Source organism: Lithobates pipiens, unplaced genomic scaffold (genome assembly GCF_037356315.1).
Source record: "Lithobates pipiens isolate NorthernLeopardFrog02 unplaced genomic scaffold, aLitPip1_a1.2 Scaffold_18, whole genome shotgun sequence".
In the NCBI taxonomy this organism is placed as follows: Eukaryota; Metazoa; Chordata; class Amphibia; order Anura; family Ranidae; genus Lithobates; species Lithobates pipiens.
In genome coordinates, this window is record NW_027507758.1 from 155,068,669 (window position 1) to 155,093,862 (window position 25,194).

Sequence of the window (25,194 nt, forward strand, 5' to 3'; positions counted from 1 at the left end):
GATTTTCACTGCATACTGAACTCATCTAATTTAACCTGTGAGTTACTACTTGTTTTTATTAAATATATGATTTATACTGCACTCAGTCTGGCGCCCCTCTGTTCCCATTTCTACTCAGTCATGCAACACTATACCCAAGTGAATTTTTTTTTTGACACAGATAAACCTTTCTTTTGGTGGTATTTAAGCACCACTGTTTTTGTTTTGTTTGTTGTTGTTTTTTTTTTGGGGGGGGGGGGGGGGGTGGGAGTTGCTATATAAATGAAAAAATACCAAACATTTTGAAAAAAAAAAAGTTTGTCTTCTGTTATAATGTTTTGCAAATAAATAATCTTTCTTCATAAATTTAGACTAAAATGTATTCTGCTACATTTCTTTGGTAAAAATAACCCACATCAGTGTATAATATTTACTCTGTGTAAACGTTACAGAGTCTACGATCTATGGTATATATGTGAAAACTGGTAAACTGGTCAATCCTGATGTACTGATGGTCTCTCTCACTTCTTAAGGCTGTAAATGTCATGACAGTACAAATACCCCAAAAATAACCACTTTACCCCAAGATATTTAGTAAAATGCATGGTGATTTTTTTAAGTTGTAATTTTTGTAAATTTTTTGGAGAGAATGAAGAAATGTAATACATTTTTTTTAATTATTATTATTGAATATTTCATGTAACATAAGTGAGAAAAACATGTAGAAAAATATTTGCTTAGACATGCATTTCCTCAGTTTATGACACAGTCTTGAGGATTACAATAGACATGTTAACCAAGGTAAAAAGTGTGATATATAATATATAACTTGCTGGATCAAGAGCGAGGAACACCACCCCCCTGCCCAGGCACCCCAACCGGGAACGCGCTGCACTCAGGAGGTGAGCGGCATCCCCCATCCCTCTTTTGGGCATTATTGCACTGTTTTCATTGTTAGATAATGTCTAGTATTAGTCAAAGTAATATATGAAAAGAAGTGATGTTCAAAAAATAAAAATAAAAAATATATAAAAGGATACAATAATATAAAATACAATTAGGAAAAAACACAGTCAGATTGTTATTTCCCTTTGGATATGGTTTATAAGTGATACATTTAGGTTTTATGTTTTATTGTGTACCAATCTACACATTTTTCCCATATTCTTTTGGGCTTTACTATGATTGTTTTGGGTTGATGCACATAACATCTCGTACGCTGCATGAGTGTTAGTCGTAGTTATTACTTCATGAAGAAACGGGATTAGCTGATCTCTCCAATGGCTCATTATCTTTAGTCGTGCACTTAAAAGAATGTGTACTGCTATGGTCCTGTACTCTGGTGGAATTAACTCTAAGTACAAGGATAAAATTGCATTTCCCGATGACACGGGTACTTTAATATTCAGTAGTTTACTTTGAAATTGTACCATAAACTCCCTTCCAAAAGGGGATTATATTAGGGCAAGACCACAGTATATGGTAAAATGTTCCCACAGCACCACAGTTTTTCCAACAGGTATTAGAACTTTGTTGGGAGAATTTAGCTATCCTATAGGGTGTCAGATACCATCTGAAGAGGATTTTCTGCGATAATTCCCATAGATTTACACTCTTTTTTGCATGATGTGTAGTGCCATTGTCCTTCTCCCAGGCAGTCATATGAGTCCTTAAAGTATATCCTTATTCTTCAGTATTTTATAGAACAACGATATACCTTTAATCTTTGTGGTAGGGCTTGCGTAGTATTTGAGTACCCTCCATGGCATTTCAATCTTTTTTTCCAAGTTGGAGCATAGTAGATGTGTTATCCTATGGTATGTGTAATATTCTGAGTTAGCTAGGCTGTATTCTATTTGTATCCTCCCTTGCCAAAGATATCAGTTGATCATGGATTGGGCTTTAATAAAGAAGGTATTAGGTACTGGAATAGGGAGGGTCCTAAATAAACATAGAAATTGTGGTAGCAGTACCATTTTAAAGGCTGCTAGTCTCCCGTCCCAGGATAGTTCACTTTTTGCTAGATCTTAAAGTCTGGAGTGTAGTTTGTCTATAAATGTGGAATAATTTGCTTTGAACAATTCCACCATCTTGGGTGATGCATAAGTAATTTATACCAGTGGTGTTCCACGTGTATGGATATAACTGTTCCATTTTGCGCCTAGTTTTAGGAGGTATATTGATGGCAAGGATGTATGACTTAGTGTTGTTTACTTTGTAATAGGATATACCATTGAACATTTTGGGTGTTTGCTGTATCGAGGCTAATGAGGTCTCCACGTCTGTGATCATGAGTATAACACCGTCAGCAAATAGACTAATGGTCTGGGTTGAGTTGCTAAACCTATGTCCTGTAATTTGAGGGTGGCTGCGTATGTAACTCGCCAGAGGTTTCATAAGAAGATTGAATATTAGTGGTGAAAGTGGGTAACCCTGGCATCCATTTGTGATATTAAATTAGTGGAAAGTACCCCCGAGGTGTAAACCTGGGCAGAGGGCTTAGAGTATAATGCCATAATTTCAGATAATATAGTGCCACTGAATCCAAACTTCTCCAATACCTTAGCAAGAAATCCCCAATGTATCCGATCGATCATCTTCTCTGCATCCAAAGCTGGGAGCAGAGAAGGAGTTTCCTTCAGATTTGTTGGTGGATTATATTAATTAGGTGCCTAGTAGCATCAGTAGTTTGACATCCTTTTGTAAATCCGGATTGGTCCATATGTATAAGCTGTGAAAGTATGTCTATTAGCCTTAGTGCAATTAGTTTGGCATATAGTTTTAGGTCATTATTAAGTAATGATATCGGCCTGAAATTCTGTGGAAGAGATGGTTCCTTCCCTGGCATGGGCAGGGTGATTACAAGTGCTTTCAACATTTCTGATGGGAAGGAGGAAGAGGCAGCTGCAGCATTGAAAATAGTGGTTAGGTGAGGTGAGAGGATGTACTTGAATGTTTTATAGTATTCTCCTATATATCTTGTTTAGTGGTAACGTATCAATAGCTTGAGTGTGTTTCTGGACTGTGAAGGGAGAGTTAAGGTGCATTAGTTGTGTTGGGGTTAGTTGGGGAAGAGACACTTTCTTCAGAAAGCCATTTATTGCATTGGGGGTTGGTTGAATGATATGTGGTCATCTGCCAAGTTTTACAGAGATTCATAATAATGGCTAAATGTGTCAGCTATGTTTTGTGGGTGATGATGTTTATCTTTAGTGAGCGAGAGTAAGATGTACAGTATCTTGGTTTTGTACCTGCAGCCCCGTAAGTTGTGGTAGGAGTTTCCCCGCCCTGTTACCATTTACATAATAATTCATGTTTAGACGCCTAGTAGACTTTTCAAAATTTCCTAATAATAGTATTTGAAGATCATATTGAAGTTGGGATAATTGTTTAGAGATTGAGGGTGTGGGTTTTTGCTTAATACAGATTTCTAAGTTGTGAATTTTGTTTGTGAGATCCTGTAATTGCTGTTGGTGCTGCCTCTTCCTCCTTGCCCCCTGTTTAATAAAAATACCCCCCATGAACACCTTATGGGCATTCCACAGTGTAAACTTATCATCCACATAATCTAAGTTTTTGCTAAAATATTGCAATTAATGTTGTTCCAATATAGTTTTGGTAGGCTTTTCCTGTAAAAGAAGCTGTTAGCTCTCCAGATTGAAACAGGGTTTGAGGAGAATAAATCACTTTTTGTCAGCACTATACAACGCATGGTCTGACCACATATCATTTATGGATGCTGCTACAGTTCTGGTAAAGGTCCATTAATCTACTAGGAAGAGATCAATTTGTGAGTGGTGTGGGGAAGAAAAACAGGTGAAGTCTTTTTCCTCTGCATGAAGGCATCTTCAGGAGTCAAATAAGCTTTGCTGATGTATAGTATTTTGAAGCGTTTGGGTTGTTCTGGTGGGGGTGGAAGTGGAATGAAGGTGTGAGTCTGGGATAAGGTTGAAGTCCCCACATATCACCAGAGCTCCTTTTTGGTGGGCCCGTATCTTTCAAAAGGTTTTGTTAATAAAGTGTACTTGGTTAGAGTTCGGACTCGCAATAGTGTACGTTGAGGAGTTAATATCACAAATTAGTATTATGAATCATCCTTGTGAGTGTGCAACCACTTCATATTGATGAAATGAAACAGTGTCCCTTATTACAATAAGAACTCCTCTTTTTTTTTTTTTTTTTGAGTCTGTGTTTGCAGTAAAAATATGGGGGAACTGCTTATTTGTGCATTTTGGGGGGATGAACTATTGAAGTGCGTTTCCTGTGCACATAGGACATTGCTTTTGAATTGATGGGCTTCCTTCCATAATGACTTACGCTTGACAGGGTGATTAAGTCCTTTGGTATTTATAGAAAGAAATGTCACCCCCCATGTGGGCAAAGAAGGTTTAGTTGTTTGATAATCTATGTGTATAGTCCTTTTGTTAGTGGAGAGCTCCCTCAAGTGGTCATAAATGGTATAATTTGTTTTGCTAAGGGCTAGTGCAGACCAGAGAAGTGTTGTACTCACATTTTGAAGTGCATGCATCTTTCCAGTTCTATTATCAGCCTGGCTATGCTGTCAAGGTCTCTTTGGAGGTGTTGATCTGGGAGAAACAGTAGTGGCTGTAAAGAAATCTGTAAGTTCTGACTGTGTTGGATAAATATAGTAAGAAGATAAACAAAACTGACTATGAACATTAAAACTTGAACTTTGAATAACATTTTAAAGCTTTTCAAGTGAACATTGTGTTCCAAGCATGGGTATTTCATACCCGAATGCAGCATTTTTCTGCTCAAGTGGTTTCAAGGGGGTGAGTTTGTGAGCCAAGAGAGGCTACTCTCCCCATAGAACTGAAGAGAATACTTATTTGCTTTTCAGGTGGTCAGCGTCTTTTAGCATTCTGACCTGTGACCTTTTGCCATTCAGGATCCACGTGAGGAATAATTCTAGGGTAGTCAGGCCTGCTGACAGGCTCTGGAAGTACCTGCCATTCTTTGAGTAGAGATAGACCTTTTCCAGTGAGTCTATGGTGAAGGTATGGCCCTCTTTGGTAATCATGATTTTTGTGGAAAAGCCCCATCTATAGTCAATTTTATGATTCCTGAGGGCTTTGGTGATTGTGGTGAGGCTCCTTCTTTTTTGGAGGGTGTATTGCGATAAATCAAAAAATTGCAAATGTTGATACTGTGGGGGAATATGCTCATGCACATTACAGACATGTATCTTTATTTTGCGTGGTAAAAATGTAACCATAGTATTACATCCCTAGGGATCTGGTTGGGAAGGTATGAAGGTTTAGGCAGGTGATGGATCCTGTCTATGATCACATCTAGATCCATGAGTTCAGGAAGGATTTCTTTAAACAGAGTAGTGGTGTATTCACACCGGTCTCCTTGCTGTATAGACTCTGGGATCCCTCTGATTTTTAAGTTATTCCTTCTATTTCTGTCCTCCATGTCAGCCATATTAGATTTGAGCCCTTATATTACCTCCTTTTTTTCATCATGGGCATCTACTAAATCATTTACAGTGGCTGCAAACTCCTCCATCTTGTTTTCAATGTGCTCCACTCTGGATTTTACAGCCTGTATCTCCTTATTGAACTTTTGCATTCAGGACATCATGTCAATTTGGATTGAGCTCCTTAGGGAAAGTAACGTGTCCTTTAGTACTGTGTCCATAACTAGCTGATTATTCGTTGGGAACACCTCAATGCTGTCAGGCAGCTCTTTAGTGTCATCCCCAGAATCAGTGCAGGGACTAGCTGTGGGGCTGCATCCAGAGCCATCAGTCTGGAATTTGGCTTTAGCTGGGCTTGCAGACTGAGGGGTATTAGGGTAGGATTGCTGGCTGCCTGAGAGCCCCTATTTTTAGTTAGCTTGGGTGGATGTACTGCCGGTGCCCTCTTGCCTACCTCCATGTGACTGCCATGTAACAAAATCTGTCAGTTTCTGGGGCTTCCTGAGTTATTTTCTTTTCCTGGCCATGGTCACTGATGCTATGGTGTGGAGATCGCTCCGTTTTGGGGTGAAAACCCCCTCTAGAAAGTTGCTGTGTGCTGCTGTCTGTCTGTGGGAAGAGGAGCTCAGCTCTCACACTTCCATCCCTCTCTGCAGCTGGCCCCCCAATTTGTTTTTTTTTTCCACAATTTTTATTATATACTGTCACCAGAGCAGTGCAGTGCAGTGTCAACATAATGCTCTTGGGAGGTGATCAGGATTTTTTTTTATACTATGATTGATTATTACAGTAATGATTACTGAATAAGAAATCCTTTTTACTTTGTGAATGACATTCATTCATGTGCCATTGTGTACTATTATCATAGCTGTGATTGGCCAAGCTATCTAAAGGTACAGGTCTGCTGTGATTGGCTCTGTACCATGTAACCAAGCACAGAGATCACCATAGTACACAATGGCTATGATTAATAGCTATGATTATTCACACGTCTATTTTTGTTCGACAATAAAACTTAAAGAGGAAGTAAACCCTGATGGGTTTACTTCCTCTTTCATTCCCTGCAAAGGCAAAGCATAATGGACTACTATGCATCGCATAGTAGTCCATTATGTGTCACTTACCTGACACAGGAGCCGACATGCGCAGCAGCTCCGTTGTTGGAAATGCCGCGCTCGGTGCTCCTGCACGCCGCTGTGTACGGCGCATGCGCCGTACACAGCGGTGCCTGTCTTCGGGCAAATATCTCCTAAACAGTAGGTCAAAGTGGTTTGTAAGGGTTTACAACCCCTTAAAGTGTTAAAATTTTGCCATTAAAACAAATTAAATCATTTTGTTATAGAATTTTTATATACATACATACATACATACATACATACATACATACATACTAATTTAGTACAGATACATATGCAAATAAACATACATTTGCATACACGCACAGGCACACACACAGATTAAAAGTAGAGGCGGAGTAAAAGTAGAGCCATTTACCATTTTATAATGGCTACAAATCTTTGTTTCATTTAACACCAATTCCATTTGTTTTCTATACATGTGAACTTTGAAAAAGGGAATTTTGAAATGAACATAATGTCCCCCTTCTTTAAAATGAAAGATGAGACTAATTCCATGAAAATACTACAGTATAAAATAAAATCTGTGATAAAACTCTGATGTGCTTTACTTATAAAATTATACAGCATTTGCTGTGAGAGATATTATCCTACACATTCAGTGTTCAAAACTAGTGAGAATTGTCATTGCAATGTGTCATGTAGAACTTTAAAAGTACTGTTCTTGACACTGTAATGATAATGTTATATTTAATTAGAATCATATGCAGCGATCCAGTAACTTAAAATAGTATAATTATACTTAAAATGTATTTTATGAGTAATTAGCTTATGCATACTTTATTCTGATTTCAGTCTATTGAGGTGCTAATGTACTAATATGGACAATTTTAGCTAAAATTAAAAATACTTTATGTTCTAAAATGTGATTTTCATATTGCCATGAAATTAATCTATCATTTAAAAGTTTAAATTACATGAAATTTATTATGGCATAGAAGCGTGGACGGATGCCAAGCTTAATAGCCTAACATTGATTCAGCTTCGGCTCTCAGAAGTAACACAGGGCTCCCAGTGAGGGTTACTTGTGCCTAACACTGACGATATTGCCCTACAGTAGTTCACCACACCCCAAGGGATGTCAAAGAGGTGAAAGGAGAGAGAAATGCTACGTAAGATGACAGAATTCTTTCCTCCACTGGCCCGATCACAAGGCAAGGGATCCTCACTCAATCTATAAGAGGACACAGCGATCTCACAGTAAGTGCAGTGCAGAAACCAGTTCACAGGCCTTGTCTGCTTCCAACAGTCCTGCCAAATCCCAACCTAGGCTATGCCCAGCTGACAGTCCTCACATTGAGAAAAGCCACAGATGCTCTCACAGGGGAATTTAGAAAACCACAGCTCCATTGCTGCATTTCCCACCACAAATTAGACACCACATTAAAAGATATGTTTTTATTGCTACAGAACTCTATACACTCTGACATGCTCACAATGGTACACCGTTTGAAAACCAAAATACACACTTTGGATAATAGTGTCTGCCACATAGAATCAAAAATGGGAGATTTTGCTTCCCACTTTAATGAATTAATGGATGCTCATTGCGAAAGAGAGGAAGATGTCGAAAAAAATTAGAGGTATCCCAGAATCAGTCAAACCAGCAGCTCCGTGAGATCACTTTTTCCTGATCATGCCAGATATCTTACCATAGGTCCCACAGGCTGAAATGATCATTTTTCAAATACACAGGCTTCCCTAACCTCCTAACTTGTCAGAGAAAACTGCAAGGGATATGATTATCTGTATTCATGTTTGCCACACCAAGAAAAAAGCTACTGTGGGTTACTAGGAACACAGCTGCAATACCCAGTTAATATTCTGGCTTATTCTTCTTTGCTGACTTTTCTAAATACACTATGCTCAAAAGCAAAAAAAACCTTTACTCAACCATCAGATTACATACAAGTGGCCCCCACAACACAGTGAAGTTGGTAGTTAACAAGGGTGGAAAAGAATACAATATCCATTCCCTTGCAGAAGTTTTAGCCCTCCTGTACACCTTGCCTGTTTAGAGTGGGCCCATTACTGAAAATCCTCAAGTTAATATACACGGCTTTGCTGCACATTTCTCTTTGTTTTTTTTTAAATTGTTATTTTTTCTTATTTTTCCTCTATTGAAGTGTTTGTTTTACTTTTTGATTTTGTAAACATCACTAGTTTAGAAGCACTTTGCACTTTAATTTTCAAGTGGATTTCACTCTACTTTTCCCCACACTGCATTATATAACTATGTGTAACAGATGCCTATTCTTTTTAGTCCACCATTGGAAACCTCTGGGGTGAAGGCTCTCCGGTGCCTCTCTGTCCTACCAACGAGTATTAGCAGCAACCTTGCAAATTCTCCTCACCATGTCCTTCACGGTGGTTACATGCTTTAATGTCAAAGGGCTAAATAGCCCAAACAAAAGATATTCACTATGGTCTGAAGCCTGTAAATTATAAAGTGATATCCCATGTCAACAAGAAACTCACTTCTCTGCACACAATGCTCTGCCATTCAGCCATAAGAACCTTCCTCACATCTATTTTGCCAATGCTCCCCAGAAGAAATGTGGAGTCTTGGTTGCCATCATAAACACTGTAACCTTTAAACCCTTGGATGTAATCCTTGATGACCAAGGATGGTACATCATACTTGTCTGCCAAATAAACAATGTAAACTACACCATTGCCAACATCTACACACCAAATATGAAGCAACTCTCCTTCATTCACAAAATCTGGAAACAAATCAGCTAAAAGACATTAGGATATGTCAAGACTATAATCTAGTCCCAGACACTGCCATGGATATATCAAGCTCCTTCCCAAAATGATCACGGTCAGCTACTCTGCAGATCTGCCTTCAGACTAATGCCCATTTTTATACATGGAGGTGCCAACACTCTATGGAAAGGGACTACATCTTTTTTGTCCAAGCCACATTGCATGTACTCAAGAATAGGGATGAACTCGATGTTCAGGTCAAACGTAAGTTTGACTCGAACATTGGGTGTTTGCCCATTCACAAGACAGCAAACATCATGGGGCGTTCGTGGGAAATTCGAGTGGTGCAGAATGCCCCATAATGCACTGCAAGATTGCAGTGCATTGCTGTATGATGATTGGCCAAACCATGCACCTGACCTGCATGCTTTGGCCAATCAGTGTGCTCTGCTGAGAGAACCATAATTGGCCAAAGACAGGGTGCCTTTGGTCAATCATGGCTCAGGGGGAGTAAAGCCCCATACACACTATCAGATTTTCTGCAGATTTTTTCCTTCAGATTTACCAAAATCATATAATATGGGGTCAGACCTTAGGCGTTTCAATTTGTATGCAATCAGGCAGGCCCTTCTAAGACATGGTTTTGGTAAATCTGAAGAAAAAAATCAGCAGAAAATCTGATAGTGTGTATGGGGCTTAAGTCCATGCCCCACACTATATGAGGCTGCTTACAGAGTGGCTGTATGTAGTATTGTTGGCGTGGACAGAGAGTTATTGGCAGTGTATTTGATATATACAGTATCTCACAAAAGTGAGTACACCTCTCACATTTTGTGTAATTATTTTATTATAACTTTTCATGTGACAACACTGAAGAACTGACACTTTGCTACAATATAAAGTAGGGAGTGTACAGCTTTTATAACAGTGTAAATTTGCTTACCCCTCAAATTTTGTGTGGCCACCATTGTTTTCCAACACTGCCTTAGTAGCCCTGGCCCTGTAGCTCCCCAGTGCCGGAAACACTCATGCAGCCCCAAACCATGACACTCCCACCACCACTTGTCTTTGTACTCCTCACCTGGTTGCCGCCACACACGCTTTACATCATCTGAACCAAATAAGTTTATCCAGTGTAGCCTATATCTACAGTGCATTCTGTGGTGTACTGTTTCTAATGCACTTCAGGTGGTGTATTAATATACAGAATATATACAGTCTCGTGTATATATATATATATATATATATATATATATATATATATATATATATATATATACATCCTGTCTGGGAGGCCACCAAGGAGAGGCAGATGCTCACAGGCCACTAAAAGAGGGCAATCAGCCTCTGTGTCAACAGTCAACAGTGGTGTTGGTGGACATGGAGCATCCTCTGCAGGTGGCCGTGGAGCATGCTTGTCCTTTTTTTTCTGCTGCTGGCTGTGTTATTGAGCCAGAACATGAAGATGAGTTGGTGGCATGTATAACAAAGCCATCTTCATCCTCCTTATCCTCTGACACCCAGGCTCAGAGTAGTTCAACTTCCAACACATTTGCCAAATCGGCCCATTCCACCGGCTCCTTGTCCACAGTCACTCTTTCCGTAGCCCCACCATCATGCATGGAGGAGTCCTCAGAATTATTCGACCAAAATTTCGGGTACATGCCGCTGGAGGATGCGCAGCAATTTGAGGGCTCTGATGTTGGCTCCCAAATTGAGGAAGAGAGTAACGGGATCCTAGAGAGAGGAGGTGCCCAAGAAGGACAAGAAACTGGCAGTCATGTTCCCCCAGCTGCAGCAGACTGCCAAGTTTGCTCCAGTGATGAGGAGGGAGGGGATGATGAGCTCACTGACTGTACTTGGGTGCCTGAGAGAAGAGAGGAGGCAGGATGTCCTCTAGGGGGCAGCTTAAGAGCAGCCACCCTATTGCATCACACCGCAAAGTTCCACAGGTGCAGGGCACTGCTGACTCCACCCTGACTTTTAAAAATTCCTTGGTGTGGACCTTTTTCAATACCTGTGCTGCAGATCGCACCATTGCTGTTTGCAACCTATGTCTGAAGCGGATCAAGGCCAGAACAGCAGCCGCTTGGGCACCACATGCTTGACCAGACATATGATGACCTCCCATGCAGTCTGTTGGCAACAGCACTTGAAAGACCCACATCAAATAAAAAGGCAGAGTTCTCTTTGCTCCTCATCTGGGATCTCCAACCCTACTATACCTCCAGGCCTCTCAAAAACCAGAACTGAGAGGACTGAAGGTATAGCAATAGGTGTCCCAAATACCACCAGTATACCACCATCTGATTTTAGCAGGCACATTTCCTTACCCCAGTTGCAGAACTGTAAAAAGAAATTTGGTCCCAGCTATCCACATGCTCAGCATCTAAATGCTAGCTTGGCCAAATTGCTAGCACTGCAACTTCTGCATTTTCAGCTGGTAGACCCTGCTCCCTTTTGTGAATTTTTGAAATGTGCTGTACCTCAATGACAGGTTCCAAAATGCCATTTTCTTTCACACTAGGCCATTCCAACTCTCTACCGGCATGTGGGAGGCAATGTTTTGGCCTTGTTGAACATGTCGGTCAGTAGTAAGGTTCATATTACCGCTGACTCAAGGTCTAGCAAGCATGGGCAGGGCTGCTACCTTTCCTTCGCAGTGCACTGGGCAACTCTGCTAGCAGCTGGGAAGAATGTAGGACAGGGTTCAGTGTTGTTGGAGCATGTTCCACCACCATGCCTTCAAAATGCTAGTGGTGATTCTGCCACTGCTCTCTTCTCCAACCCCTTCTCTTCTTCTTCCTCTATGGCATCTTCTGCAGATTTGTCCTCTGAATCAGCGGTGCTCCGTTAGCATTCAAGGGGCTACTCAAGCAGTCAGGCTAAAAGATGCCATGCGGTGCTTGAGTTGATCTGCCTAGGGGACAGGGGCCACACTGGGGCAGAGATGCTGTCAGCTCTCCAGGGGCAGGCTCAGCGGGGATTGAAGCCACGCCAGCTTTAGCCAGGAATTGTTGTATGCAACAATGGCACCAACCTTCTCTCTGCCCTCCCATGGTGACACTTGACCCATGTTCCATTTTTGCCACACCTCCTGACTTTGGTGGTGCAGTGGTTCTTGAGCAGGTACCCAGGGTTACAGGATCTCCAGAGGCAGGCCAGTAAAGTCTGTGGTCATTTACGCAGGTCATACAATGCCAGTGCTTGGCTGTCTGACACTCAAAGGGAATACATTCTGCCCACCAACCGCATCATTTGTGACATGCCCACCAGGTGGAACTCAAGTTGGCAATGCTGCAGTGGCTTCACACACATCAGGGGGCCATCAATGAGTACCTGTGTGAGTATGGCACCAGGACAGGGTTAGGGGAGCTTGGCTTCTTTTCACCACGCCAATGGCTGCTGATCAAGGATGCATGTACTGTTCTGTTACCATTTGAGGCCACAAGGATAGTGAGCAGCGACAATGCATGCATCAGTGACACTGTCCCTCTAGTCCTCCTGGTGGAGTACATGCTTGGTGGAATCATGGACAGGGCACTTGAGGCAGCACAGTGGGAGGAAGAGGAGGATTTTCTTACCTCTCAAGGCCCCCTTTATCCAGATAGCATTCCTGTGGGCCCACCAAACACATAGGAAGAAGAGGAGGAGGAGAAGGATTGTGTCATCATGGATGTAGAGGATAAAACTCAGCAGCAGTCTTCAAGGGATGGTTTTCAGTCTCCAGAAACCCATGGAGTTGTACGTGGCTGGGAGGAGGTAGTTACGGATCATGTGATCTTTATTGACCCAGAGGACTCAGAATCAAATGCCTCTGCAAACTTACACTGCATTACCTCCCTGATTCTGCAAAGCCTGGAAAAGGACCATAGGTTTCGTGATATCAAGGAGAGGGATTATTACTGGCTGGCAACCCTTCTTGATCCACATTACAAGGGTAAGGTTGCAGAACTCAAACCCCGTTCGCAGAGGATGAAACATCTTCAGGAGGCCTTGAAGAAAGGTTTGTGCCACTGGCCAGAACTTGCTCAATATGCAATTGAGATACTAGCCTGTTCTGCAGCCAATGTGCTTTCTGAACGCACATTCAGTGCTGCTGGAGGGTTTGTAATGGATCAAAGATTACGCTTGTCCACAGACTCCGTTGATATGCTCACATTCATAAAAATGAATCAGTCTTGGATCAGCAGCTAGCAAGCACCTGATGCTGATGTAACTGATTGGATTTGCTATGGATGTGGGATCCCTTGAAGACTGCCTATGCTGACTATTCTAGTCCTCCTAAATCTTGATGATGCTAGCTTCCAAAAATATTTTTGGTTTAGGGCACCACCACCACCCAAGGCCTAATTTTTCTGCCCCTGTTTAACATACTCATACTTTTAGACCTCTCTGCTGCCTTTGACACAGTTGACCACCTGCTCCTCCTCAGCAAATTACACTCCCTTGGCCTCTGCGATTCTGCTTTATCCTGGTTTTCCTCCTACCTATCTCAGCGCACTTTCAGTGTCACTTACAACTCCATCTCCTCTGCTCCCCTTCCGCTTTCTGTTGGGGTACCCCAAGGTTCTCTCCTTGGGCCCCTCCTATTCTCTCTCTATACCTCTTCCCTGGGCCAATTGATAAACTCCAATGGTTTCCAATACCACCTCTATGCCGATGACACCCAGATCTATCTCTTCCCTCAACTCACCACCTCAATCTCCTCACAGATCTCCAACTTACTGAATGACATATTAGTATGGATGTCACACCACTTCCTCATACTCAATCTTTCTAAAACTAAGCTTGTTATATTTCCTACTTCATGATCCCCCCCCCCCCCCTGTGACTTCACCATTAGTATCAACAACACAACCATTGGCCCCTCCACACATGCCAGGGTCCTGGGTGTAATCCTTGACTCTGACCTCTCCTTCAGCCCCCATATCCAATCACTGGCTAAATCCTGCCGCCTTCACCTCCGCAACATCTCCAGAATTCGACCCTTCCTGACTAATGACACCACAAAGCAACTCATTCACTCCTTGATTATTTCCCGCCTTGACTACTGCAACTCTCTACTTAATGGCCTACCCTTAAGCAGGCTATCCCCCCTTCAGTCTGTTATGAATGCTGCTGCTAGACTAATACACCTCACTAATCGTTCCATGACTGCTGCCCCTCTCTGCCAATCCCTTCACTGGCTTCCCCTACCCCACCGTGTAAAATTCAAAATGCTAACCATAACACGTCAGGAAACATTTGATGTAATACTGCCAGAGTCCTGTACCAGCTGGTGAGGATTTTATACCGTCCTTCTTGGTACCTACTTGCCACTGAGGCCTTATGAGCAAAGCACAAGATCCTCTCCTTTTGGTCCTGTGAGAAAGGCCCCCCTAGGTCTGCTTCCCACCGCTGTATGAAAGGCAAAATCTGTGGGGTCTCAACCTCTATTAATAAAGCTTATAAACATGACAGGGAGTGTCTTAGTGATTCTCCCTTCAGACACAGTTTTTCAAAAATTGATGGATCCCGTACCATCCCCGTCTTAGTCCGGATATATATGTACTCAACTGTCCCCGACGTAAAAAATCGAGGTCTTCTGAAAAATTTCTTTCTAGCTCTCTGCTGGACCGACGGTTAGATGGTTCTTCATGGTTCTTCATCCCAAAACTTTAAAATTACCAATGGCACGCGCCAGGGCTGTCCTCTATCTCCTTTAATATTCACACTCCTAATGGGCTCCTAATGGAACCCCTGGTACACAAAATACATCAATTTCGGCATATCCATATTGGGCAAACTACATAAAATCACTCTCTTTGCCCATGATATCATACTTACATTAAAGGGTAACTTCACAGGGGCGTGGCCAGATTACGTGCGTAATGGTTGCATGATAACTCCTCTCTGATCCTCGGCAGCTTTTCAAGGCTAATCTACACGGGTGATCACTGGAAAAACACAGAGGTTCCTAGCGCCAACATCCAGGGGACATTAGACAATGTCCAAACGAAGGAAGGACCTCTATAGACCCCGCAAATTGACAGAATTCTACCCGAGCCACCCTTCCAAGATGGCACCCGGCAGACTCCCTCACGAGGCAGCCTGTCAGTATCCACAACAAGGGTGCAGTATAATCACACTGCAGCAGGCACATCACAAAGGGGGGAGAGCAGCTCAGCCACCTCTACCCCATCCACAAGCCCAGCTAAGTCAAAGCTGAAATTGTCACAGGCAGAAGGTAAACCTGCCCCTACAGCCCCCTCCTATTAGCACAGCATTAGACAGCAGCATAGCAGCATTCCCCACAACAAATCAGCCAGTGCTGGATACCACACTGAGAGACATGCTGTTGACTATGCAGAGCTCCATTCACTCTGAGATAGCAAATATGATGCAGCAATTTAATTATGAAATATCCTATAGGGGGAATAGAGTGACCAATATAGAAACTAAGATGGGTGAAAACACATTTTCCTTCAATGAAATGGTTGATGCCCAGGGAGAAGTGGCTGAAGACATAGACTGGATGAAAGCAAAAATAGCAGATTTAGAGGATCGTTCCAGAAGGAACAATGTCAAAATCAGAGGCATTCCAGAATCCATTTAACAATCTGACTTAAGAGATTACTTCACATGTGACTATCATTCATCCCTGATGCTCTGCCGGGAAAGGTGATCATAGACCACATTCACCGCCTGCCAAAACCATCACATTTACCTGAAACGACACCACGGAACACTATAGCCCAAATTCATTTCTTTGATATAAAAGAGAAATTCATGAAAGCTGTGAGAAATACTGCAGAATACCCACCCAGCAATTCTCAAATTTTTCCTTCTTTGATGATCTTTCAAAATACACAATGCAACAACGAAGAAACCTTGTGACTATCACTAAATCGCTTCGCAACCACCAGATCCCCTACAAATGGGGTCACCAAGTGAAACGGATAGTCATGAAAGGTAACAATTCATTCACAATTAGATCACTGGATGAAAGCCTGTCACTCCTCAGACAATGGAACATCCTGGAACCCTTGGAACAACGCCCAGATTGCTAACATCTTCATAATCGCAACAACAACTGGGAAGACCTAGAACCTCCAGATGACATGACCACCTGAACCACTACAGCCATACTAAGCCACATAAAATTAAAACGTAAGTTGAATTGTTTAATAATTGATAGTCGGGAATGATAACTTAGATTTGTGACATAAATGAGTCCATAAAAAAAAAAAGTACTCTTTGTAAATACAAATGATGCAATTCGTGCAAATATCACTAATTGATCCTTGACCTAATCAATAGTCCGTATATTGTGAGTAGTACATCATTCTGTTCATCCACAGTGACACACAAACCAAACACCACAAAAGAAGTGTGAAGGTAAGAAAGGATAGTGCCTCCACCTCTACACTGCCGGATAGCAGCTGTAAGTGATCCCCTATTACAGGGGGTCAGATGCGCTTGTGGCTTTTTACCCAGTCTTGAGTCTCAGCGTCTTCACCAATTTTAGTCTTCATATACATATATGTTCAGTAGATCCCCGTGTAAAAGTAAAGGCTTGCATAGTGTAAATCCTTATTTTTTTTTATTAAAGTAAAAAACAAAATTGCACTTACAATTAAATTGAATAAAATCGGCATTAGAATGAATCGAGCCAGCCAACTCTCGATAGCAGCCTGTTGCTTCCGGGACCTGCATACACGTAGTGACGTCTGCATGCCGCTCCTCCCTGAAGGGAATTCAAACAGTATTTCCTTATAGCTAGGTAAAATCACAGCAATTATCACACTCACAAGATCCTCTCAGTACTGAGGAGATAGCTTCTTGGTGAACACAAAAGAAATGATGCAGAGGTTATCTGATTTAATTCTGGATAGGTATACAACTTATATACATTATCATTAACCAATCATTATATGGAAAATGGGAGTGGTTAAAACAGGGGTGTACATTTCATATCATTACACATCATTACATATCATTACATATCATTAATGGTCAGACGATTAACCTTTCACAAAATGGTCACTAGAGTAACTTATGCCATCTGTTTTCATGACTCATAGTCATGAGTCCTGCTTCCCTGTTTCATGTCTCATTACACAGGAAAGGTAGCCCTGTCATATTGAGCCACAATTCTTTACTTAGAAGGTACAGACTTAAACTGCTTATGCAAGCTATATTTTCCTATATGTGTGATATATGAATTTATATGACTTTATGGCCGCACAAAATGGAGTCACTTCTGTTCAGTCATAGTACTGCACTCCCTATGCGTTTAGTCACAGCTGATGTTGTCCTGGGGCATGGGTGGCGTGCTGACTCACCGCATTAAATAATCTGCATAACACACAGTACCGCCCTATTCTGAGCTCCGAGTGTGATGTATTATACAACTGCCATGTTGGAACAGGGCAAATGCCCACATCTCAGAACTTAGATTCTCCATGTTTCTGGTTTTAGATCCCCCATATCGGGTCGGGCAAATACCCACAGCTTTGGTTCTCCATGTTACTGGAGTAACCTAAATAGCTGTACTAAATTGGGGGTTGCTATGAATAGATCTGGCGCTATACCTATATATGGAAGTATGTCTCCAGGGACTTAATGGTGTAATAATTAGAAGTGTTACTTTAACCTAATATGTAAGTGACAATGTGCAATGTGCTGTTCTAGTATGAAATATATATAAGTAAAAATTGGAAATTATTTAAATAAAAATGTTTGCCACAATAGATATTTGCCAGCGTGCTGGCTATAAAATAGAAATATGTGCAATGTAAGACATAAATTAGTGATCACTTCTTAATGTCTGAAAGCATATAAGTACCCAAAACATGTACGGTGCTAGTGCTAGTTCTACTTAATATTTTAGTGACAAATATGAAATATAAACACAAAATTAACCAAACTTTAAAGTTTCAAGTGCACAAATGTGACGGTAAAATATATGCATGCAGTAATAAAATACACAGTAAATATGTGATAGATGTCAGTACATCTAGTGGAACGTGCCAAAAATTGGGGGTGATAAAAGGGTAAGAATAAAAATATATTCAATATTTATCCAAAAATATATAAAAAGTAAAAGAGATAAAAATATAAAAAAGAGCAGGAAGTCTTTGGTGCAGTGCAATTAATGGGGTTTTTCCGTGGATAAGAGGAGGGGATGTGATGGATCCAAATCTAATCTTCATGCATTGTGGACACTTCTAGGTTGTACTCTCACCAGAAAAATAACCCCATCCGGGGAGGATCAGCTTTCACAGTATGAGCTACTGTGTCGCTCTCTGGCTTGCTTCTGATGGACTGCTGGAGATCCCTCGTTATTTCCAGGTGGAGTGTGCCACAGTGTGTATATGTTAAAAGAGAGGACCATCCATAGTGTGATACCGTATAAATCAATTTATTAAACGAATACTTAAAACTACTCACAATTGTAGATATAGGTAATGGCATAAAAGGTTGCTGTATAAAAAGTAAGGAAGCTGCTGCGAGCGTTCCGTTCGGCTTCCACGCCGTCTGTGTTGAAAGTGTGTGTTCGATAAGCCACGCCCTACGCGTTTCGTCACTGGGACGTCATCTGGAGCGGCCATCTTCACACACCTTACGTTCTATATAGAGCACAATACACCTATCGCGCATGCGCGGGCAAACGCCGCCATTTTAACTATGGGAATGCCCTTATATCGAATAAAGCGCTGTGGTGATTGTGTTCCTGCTATTATCCTTTACAGTATTTCACAATTTAGCCCACCGAAGGTTTTTCAAGAGCTACGAAGCATATATGTACATACCCATGCATATGCACGTATTCTCTCTACTAAAATCAGAGTTACAATTACGGACTAATATGAATAAAAATGAATATAAAATTACAGATAAAAATGCAAGTAAAAATGACATTAACAATAGGCAGACCGTACTATGGGAAGTAAGATACAAATGTTAATACCTGATCATAAAAACAATAGTAATAATAGAGGCTTGGACGGATAATGTTTAGATTTGGTTATATGATACAGAGGGAACGAAGTATGTGGTAAATGGGGATTATCATTCCTTAGCAACATAAAATGTATCTGGGCATAAATTAAAAGCATATGTGTATGATGGAAAAAATGCCTGGAAGTGTGAGGTAGGGAGTAAGGAATAAAGGTAGAATTTGAAAGATTAGATTGGGATGAGATGAATACAATGATTTTAATAGAATTTACTTAATATGAGATGTTTGGACTTTTCGACTACGTGGATTACATAAAACCCTATATATATATATATATATATATATATATGTGTAAAAGAGAGAATATAGAGAGGAGTATTTCAAGGATAAATTTGCCCCTCCACAGTTATTGTTTTTTGTATTAAAGTAATGGGTTGGAATGTTGATTTATCGAATAGATAACATTCGACCCACAGTACTGCAGGCTTCATTCGTTCCGGAATTCGACCTAAAGACTTATATATTTTTTCTTTAATAGTGTAAAAATGGTTGCTTGATTTGTTAGGTGGACAGCATTCGGCCTAAAATGCTGTGGCCTGTGTTCGATCAAAAATTCGACACTAAATAGTATATTTCCTCTTTGGTAATAATGTGGATAGAGTTACATTCGATCTGGATGAATTATTAAAAAATAAAATTAAAATTAGAATGTTAGAAGGAAGAATGGTTTTTGAATTAAAAATTAGTTAAAAATTAATTAAAAATTAGTTAGAAAACAATTTAAGTCCAGGTCTATGTTCATTCCTGCTGGGTATAAACTTTCTAAATTAAAAATCCACCTTGTTTCATTCTGTGAAATCTTTTTGGTCATGTCTTCTCCTCTCCAGTGTCCCTTTACTTTATCAATGGCATAAAAAATCATTTGGTTGGGATCTTGGTTGTGGAAATCCCTAAAATGCCGCGAGACACTGTGTTTGTCAAATCCTTTCTTAATATTTTTAATATGTTCACTGATTCTTATGTGTAGTTCCCGTGTTGTTCTTCCTACATATTGTTTGCGGCACGGACATTCTATAACGTATGTCACATGCGTGCTTTTACAGGAAATCAGTTCTTTTATGAGGAATTCCCTTCCATTGGTGGCTGACATGAATTTGGTGGTTTTTCTTTGGGTTTTTTTGCTTTTGCGACATGGGAGACACTGTCCACATTTGAAGAAACCTTTCAGGTGTTTACTGATTTTTATGTGTCGTGGGGGGTCGATAGTGTTTTTAACCAATTTGTTTCCTAGGTTAGGGGCCTTCTTGTAAATGAAAGCGGGGTTATTGGGTAATATTTTCTTTAGCGTTTCATCTGTTTTTAGAATTGGCCAATGTTTCTTTATAATCTTTTCTATTTGTTTGTGATGTCTATTAAAACCTGTAAAAAAAGCCGTTTCTACATTTTTCTTGTTCCTGAAGGTCGTCTTGTCCTCTATTAATTTTTTTCTCTCCGTTTTATTTATGGTTTCTTTGAGGGCTCTGAGATAGGGTTCTTTATATCCCTTCTGTGTGAATCTCCTAATTAAAACCTCCGCTTGTGCTTCAAAGTCCTCTCTTTTGGTACAGTTTCTATATATTCTTAAGAGCTGTCCTTTGGGTATATTGCCTATCCATCTTGGGTGGTGGCAGCTTGACGTAGGTATGTACCCATTTCTGTCCGTAGCCTTAAAGAAAGTTTTTGTGCCTAGTGATCCTTCTGACTTAAAGATATGTAGATCTAGGTAGTCTATACTTTGTGTGTCCCATTTTTCTGTAAATGTGATGTCATAAATGTTTTGATTTATTTCTTCCAGAAAGGACCGTAGTTCCTCTTGGGAGCCACCCCAGACTATTAAAATGTCATCTATATATCTTCTATACATTTTTAAATTCTCTCTGGGGGTTCCATAAATTTGCTCTTCCTCCCAGTGATCCAGAAATAAGTTTGCTACGCTGGGTGCGTATTTGGCCCCCATGGCAACTCCCTTGGTTTGGACATAATATTTGTCTTTGTACCAGAAGTGGTTATGTTTCATCGCCAAGTCTAATCCTTCCAGTATGTAGTCTATTTGTTCTTGTTTTAGATCAGATCTTCTGTGGAGGGCCCATTCTACCGCATTGAGGCCGTCTTTCTGCTTGATGTTAGTGTATAAAGAATTGACATCAATAGTAACTAATAAGTCCTTTTCATCTATCTTAATGTTATCTAGTTCCTTCAATAATTGTCTACTATCTCTTAGGTAAGATTTGCCTTTGGTTACCAGCGGTTGTAAAAAACCATCCACATATGCTCCCAATCTTGAAAAAAGGGAGTCAATTCCACTTACTATGGGTCTCCCTGGGGGTTGTGTTTGGCTCTTGTGGATTTTAGGGACATAGTAAATTACAGGAATTTTTGGTGCTTTTGGGATTAGGTATTGAGCTTCTTTTTTATTAAGAATCCCCTTGTTTAGGCCTTTCTGGACGTAGCTGTTAAGTTTGTTCTTATATACCGTTTTTGGATTTTTCTTTAATTGTTGGTAAGTGTCTGGAATGTTCAGAAGGTTGGCCATTTCTTGTTCGTAGTCTGTTTTGTTAAGTATGACCAGTCCTCCGCCCTTGTCCGCTGGTCTTATAACTATATCTTTCTTTTTTTCCAACTGTTTTATGGTCTTCCAAATGCCCTTCTTCTTGGAGGGTTTAATTGTTAATTCCCTAATGTCTCTTTCAACTAGTTTTTTGAAAACTTTAATTCCCTCGTTTTGCTGCTGATTAGGATTGAAAATTGAATTATTTCTCAACTCAGAATTCACAGAATGAAACAAGGTGGATTTTTAATTTAGAAAGTTTATACCCAGCAGGAATGAACATAGACCTGGACTTAAATTGTTTTCTAACTAATTTTTAATTAATTTTTAACTAATTTTTAATTCAAAAACCATTCTTCCTTCTAACATTCTAATTTTAATTTTATTTTTTAATAATTCATCCAGATCGAATGTAACTCTATCCACATTATTACCAAAGAGGAAATATACTATTTAGTGTCGAATTTTTGATCGAACACAGGCCACAGCATTTTAGGCCGAATGCTGTCCACCTAACAAATCAAGCAACCATTTTTACACTATTAAAGAAAAAATATATAAGTCTTTAGGTCGAATTCCGGAACGAATGAAGCCTGCAGTACTGTGGGTCGAATGTTATCTATTCGATAAATCAACATTCCAACCCATTACTTTAATACAAAAAACAATAACTGTGGAGGGGCAAATTTATCCTTGAAATACTCCTCTCTATATTCTCTCTTTTACACATATATATATATATATATATATATATAGGGTTTTATGTAATCCACGTAGTCGAAAAGTCCAAACATCTCATATTAAGTAAATTCTATTAAAATCATTGTATTCATCTCATCCCAATCTAATCTTTCAAATTCTACCTTTATTCCTTACTCCCTACCTCACACTTCCAGGCATTTTTTCCATCATACACATATGCTTTTAATTTATGCCCAGATACATTTTATGTTGCTAAGGAATGATAATCCCCATTTACCACATACTTCGTTCCCTCTGTATCATATAACCAAATCTAAACATTATCCGTCCAAGCCTCTATTATTACTATTGTTTTTATGATCAGGTATGAACATTTGTATCTTACTTCCCATAGTACGGTCTGCCTATTGTTAATGTCATTTTTACTTGCATTTTTATCTGTAATTTTATATTCATTTTTATTCATATTAGTCCGTAATTGTAACTCTGATTTTAGTAGAGAGAATACGTGCATATGCATGGGTATGTACATATATGCTTCGTAGCTCTTGAAAAACCTTCGGTGGGCTAAATTGTGAAATACTGTAAAGGATAATAGCAGGAACACAATCACCACAGCGCTTTATTCGATATAAGGGCATTCCCATAGTTAAAATGGCGGCGTTTGCCCGCGCATGCGCGATAGGTGTATTGTGCTCTATATAGAACGTAAGGTGTGTGAAGATGGCCGCTCCAGATGACGTCCCTGTGACGAAACGCGTAGGGCGTGGCTTATCGAACACACACTTTCAACACAGACGGCGTGGAAGCCGAACGGAACGCTCGCAGCAGCTTCCTTACTTTTTATACAGCAACCTTTTATGCCATTACCTATATCTACAATTGTGAGTAGTTTTAAGTATTCGTTTAATAAATTGATTTATACGGTATCACACTATGGATGGTCCTCTCTTTTAACATATACACACTGTGGCACACTCCACCTGGAAATAACGAGGGATCTCCAGCAGTCCATCAGAAGCAAGCCAGAGAGCGACACAGTAGCTCATACTGTGAAAGCTGATCCTCCCCGGATGGGGTTATTTTTCTGGTGAGAGTACAACCTAGAAGTGTCCACAATGCATGAAGATTAGATTTGGATCCATCACATCCCCTCCTCTTATCCACGGAAAAACCCCATTAATTGCACTGCACCAAAGACTTCCTGCTCTTTTTTATATTTTTATCTCTTTTACTTTTTATATATTTTTGGATAAATATTGAATATATTTTTATTCTTACCCTTTTATCACCCCCAATTTTTGGCACGTTCCACTAGATGTTCTGACATCTATCACATATTTACTGTGTATTTTATTACTGCATGCATATATTTTACCGTCACATTTGTGCACTTGAAACTTTAAAGTTTGGTTAATTTTGTGTTTATATTTCATATTTGTCACTAAAATATTAAGTAGAACTAGCACTAGCACCGTACATGTTTTGGGTACTTATATGCTTTCAGACATTAAGAAGTGATCACTAATTTATGTCTTACATTGCACATATTTCTATTTTATAGCCAGCACGCTGGCAAATATCTATTGTGGCAAACATTTTTATTTAAATAATTTCCAATTTTTACTTATATATATTTCATACTAGAACAGCACATTGCACATTGTCACTTACATATTAGGTTAAAGTAACACTTCTAATTATTACACCATTAAGTCCCTGGAGACATACTTCCATATATAGGTATAGCGCCAGATCTATTCATAGCAACCCCCAATTTAATATTCCCCACCCTACCAGGTGGATACTAATAGAGGCAGCTCCTACCTATTTTACCTCATTTTATTTTATATTTACATATAAGCTCCATAGCGCAACCTACCACCCTTATTCCTTTCCTTTATTTGGAGCCTTTTTGACTCCCAATAACAGGTTGCAGCAATGGACCTTTTTAAATATGTTGACAGCAGAGCTATTAATTTAATGGAAATTTTTAACCAAGAACATGTAGCCAATAAACAGGATCTAGACAGTCTGTTCAAACAATTAAAGCACAATTTAGAAAAGCAATTAAGAGTTTGGTGGGACATAGCCATCCTGGAGATGTACATCTCAGCAAAAATCACCCCCAGGAGGCTAAGATGGGATGTTTCCCCCAACGACGCCCTAAATGACAAACACCTAATGGAAGACTGGTTTAAATTTTTCAATGAAAGTGAAACTCTGCTACTACAAAAGATTGTATTGAGAAGACAAGTCAAACTCAAAAACATTGAAGCAGAGATTTCACACATTAAAGAACAACTGTCACCACATAAAGAAACAACTGAATACAAGGAGAAAGAACAGAATTTGCAAGAAGCAATCAGGAAATATGACAAGGATGTCCAACAAAAGAAGCAGAAAAAATTCCGGAGGGATGTACTGGATTATAAAAATCAACAAATATACAAGTGGCAAATGGATACCACTTATACAGATGAGGACAACAACATTTCCATGGGTGATGACCCAGACGAAGATCAAGGAAATGTAGGAGATGTAGAATGGCAACAACCCACCCAAACACCCAACAGGGTAATTAGACTAACAGAACCTTACACACCTAATTACCGAAGACCAGAAACTAATCAGAATACAAATAGGGACAGAAGAGAATGGGACACTCCTAGATATGTCCCTCAACCAC